Source organism: Tupaia chinensis, unplaced genomic scaffold, assembly GCF_000334495.1.
Source record: "Tupaia chinensis unplaced genomic scaffold, TupChi_1.0 Scaffold150243_1, whole genome shotgun sequence".
NCBI lineage: Eukaryota > Metazoa > Chordata > Mammalia > Scandentia > Tupaiidae > Tupaia > Tupaia belangeri.
The window spans coordinates 799,245-802,452 of NW_006210084.1; the positions used below are offsets into that span (position 1 = coordinate 799,245).

The window sequence follows — 3,208 nt, forward strand, 5'->3', positions numbered from 1 at the left end:
CCTACACTGGGACCAGCAGATGGCGTAATGGTTATGTCACTGGACTCCCAAGTAGCCACCCACAGTTCAAGTCCTTCACTTGGTAGTTTAAAACTCATATCGGGCGTGTGTCTGTGAGAGCCCCAGATCCTGAGAGGAGAATGGGGGAGAAAGGACTGCAGTGTGGCCATCCCTCCTGAGGGCTCATTTCTTGCTTTCTGTCTCTATGTCTCTCCGGGGAGCACACATGCCTCTATACAAAAAATCTCTCTCAAAAACAAAAACAAAACAAATAAAACAACTTGCCTACTACCGGAGCCAGCCCGCGGGGATGAGATTTCAGATGCCTATGGACAGATGGCTACTTCTGTTTGTGGGAGCACTGTTCCTATCCAATGCTTCTGTTTTAATTTATTACAGAAACTTTCAAACTGCACAAAATTGCACATGCCTCTATACCAAAAATCTCTCTCAAAAACAAAAACAAAACAAATAAAACAACTTGCCTACTACCGGAGCCAGCCCGCGGGGATGAGATTTCAGATGCCTATGGACAGATGGCTACTTCTGTTTGTGGGAGCACTGTTCCTATCCAATGCTTCTGTTTTAATTTATTACAGAAACTTTCAAACTGCACAAAATTTCAGAATGAGGATGTCATGAACTCCCATGAACCCTAAAGCCAGCTTCACCAATGATTAACTTTAATTTAAATAGATACATATAAAGAGCCAATAGCTAGCACAACTAGATAGCAAGAATGGTCATTAACTTTAACATGAAAATAGATAGTAATTCCTCAATGGGAATGTAATAAGGACATGAACAGTAATTGTTACATGACTGCATTAACTTGCAAAATCACTGCAGTAAACATTATCTAGCTGTCTCCTGGTTCCATTCAAATGTGATCCAGTATAAAGTAACCAAACACTTTCTGTAACACAGGAAATGTTGTATTATGAGGAACACACTCTACTATTCTGGTCAAAACCTGTAGCAGGAAGTATAATCAGAAATCAAGTGAATGGTAAAAAATTATTAAAATGATGGACATACCTTAGTCCCTACCTCTTACTGGTTCTTTCGAATTACTACTCCAGTAATTACTACTAAAATTAACACAATTTAAACTGCCCGATAAAAGTGTGAGGCAATTAAGGTGCACACCTCAAGAGACTTTCAAATGTATCACTCTGCTCAGTGCCCAGACTAAATGTTAGAGAGGAAACTGAAACAACCTAAACCCCTTCATTTCCTGACATAGGGAAGGATGTGCTAAGTTGGTTGCTTTGTTTAATGCTTTGGAATCTTGCATAAACAACTTCTTCAAGAAAAAAAAAAAAAAGAGCAAAACCAAGAAAGCAAACCAACAACTTCCACACAGGGATAGGATCTAATGCCCCCTCTTTAAAATTCTTTGATGGCACAAAGTCACAGGGAAGAACATGCTAGTCCAGCCCCTCATTTTAGCCTGATGACAATCAGCGGTCTGACTGGGCGGAGTGTCACTGGGCCTCAGTCTGAAAGTCCCAGGTGCTGGAGGTGGGTGGGGGGGTCTTTTGAAATGCAAGATGCAAGCATGGAAGGTCTGTGCTGTGCTGAGAAGAGCACTAGTTAAAAACACCAAGTCCTGGTGGGGGGAGGGGGGCAGGCCAAAGCCCATCCTGGATTCCCAATTCTGAAGATCCTGCTCATGGAGAGTCCAAACTGCTCTGGCCTTGAAAGGTACAGGCTGATAACGCCTATCAATGTCATAAAGAATGGGAGGGCAGTTCTCTGAGCAATTCCAGGCACTTAAGATTGATAGAATTATCACTGGCCAGTCACTGGCCATCACTGAGTACCCAGGGGAGACGTGGCTCACTCCACGGCTCCTGCCTCAGGACCCTGCAGAGCAGAGGGCCAGTGTACACAGGATTTCTGACCTCACTGCCATGGGCCATCTAGCCCCTGAAGAACTTGTCTGTCCTGAAATGAGTGGACAAAGAGCCAGCTCTCTGGAGCAGATCAGCTCTCAGGAGCAGATCCTGCAGAGCACTGCGGGAAGTACTGCATGGGAAACCAGGTATCCACAGCTGACCTGTGCCAAGTGCCTCACGTGGCAGATGCTGAAAAGTTCAAGGTGGAACTCAGCCCCTATCCTGCCATCAGCCGCATCAACAAGATGCTGCTGGTTCAAGGCCTTCCAAGTGTCTCACTCCTGCTGGCAGCTGGATACACTTGCTGAGCTGAGGGCCTGGCTCCCAAAACATCTGCACTGACACAGGGATGGGGAGAGTGGCGGGGAGAGGGGCACAGAGGGGAGGGCTGAAGGAGACTGGAAATGAGTGCGTCCTAAATGGGAAGGCAGGAGGTTTGAATTCTACCCTGTCAACTTGAACTCTTGCTCTGGATCTGCCTTCCTACTGAAACTTGTCCTGCCTCAGTCCCCTCATCTGCAAATGTGGGGTGTAGGGATGCCAGGAGAGAGTGGGTAGAATCACTGCCTGTCTGTCATAAGGCAGACATGAAGACAAAATGAGAATGTGGACTAAATGGCTAGCAAGAGCACCATAAAAATTTTTAAAAATAACAATTCTTTAATGGCTTATTCTCCAGAGATCCAGCATGAAGGCCAACTTCAAAGCTAAGACATGGCCCCTGCTAATCTGGCCGGCCTCACTCTAGCTGCCTCCCCATCCACATTCTCGGCTTCAGTCCTTCTGAAATGTACTATCACATGGAACTGAAATCAAATTCTACTCGCTCAGCACACCCTTCTCTCTCTTGCCTTCACCCTGGCATATGCCCTTCCCTCTGCTGTTGGTGATAGCTCCTCTTCATTCCCCAAACTAACTCCTGTGCCTTTAGTACTGCTCAGAATGGGCATCGCCTCCACTGGGAACCCTTCCCCAGTAACCCCTTCAGTGGTCTTCCTTTCGCCGAATTGTTTGTTTTAAATAAAGGTTTTTGCCTTAGTGTGTCTGTGCTTGGTGGAGAGGGAAACAAAGAGAGGGAAAGTGAGAAATCAGCTCCCAGAGGGGATATCCACACCTTAATCCTCCTTTCTTTTCCCTGGATCTTGGGCATGGATGCACTCGCACCCAGTGTGCGTTTCCAGTCACCAGGTCCAGGACTCAAACTGCAGTTGGTCATGTGGGAGTCCAGCCACACACAATTTTTTTTTGGAGAGGTTTTCGCTATAGGGTGCGTGCGCTCGCCAGACAGACAGAGAGACAGAAAGCGA

The 3,208-nt window shown here is 46.3% G+C and overlaps 1 protein-coding gene and 1 pseudogene across 7 annotated transcripts in view; one reads left to right on the forward strand and one right to left on the reverse strand.

Moving 5' to 3' along the window:
• RAB9A (RAB9A, member RAS oncogene family) overlaps positions 1 to 3,208 on the reverse strand; it is a 49,101-nt gene that overhangs the window by 2,189 nt on the left and 43,704 nt on the right. The window lies entirely within an intron of this gene.
• Positions 434 to 2,573, forward strand: LOC106734257 (maleylacetoacetate isomerase pseudogene; annotated as a pseudogene).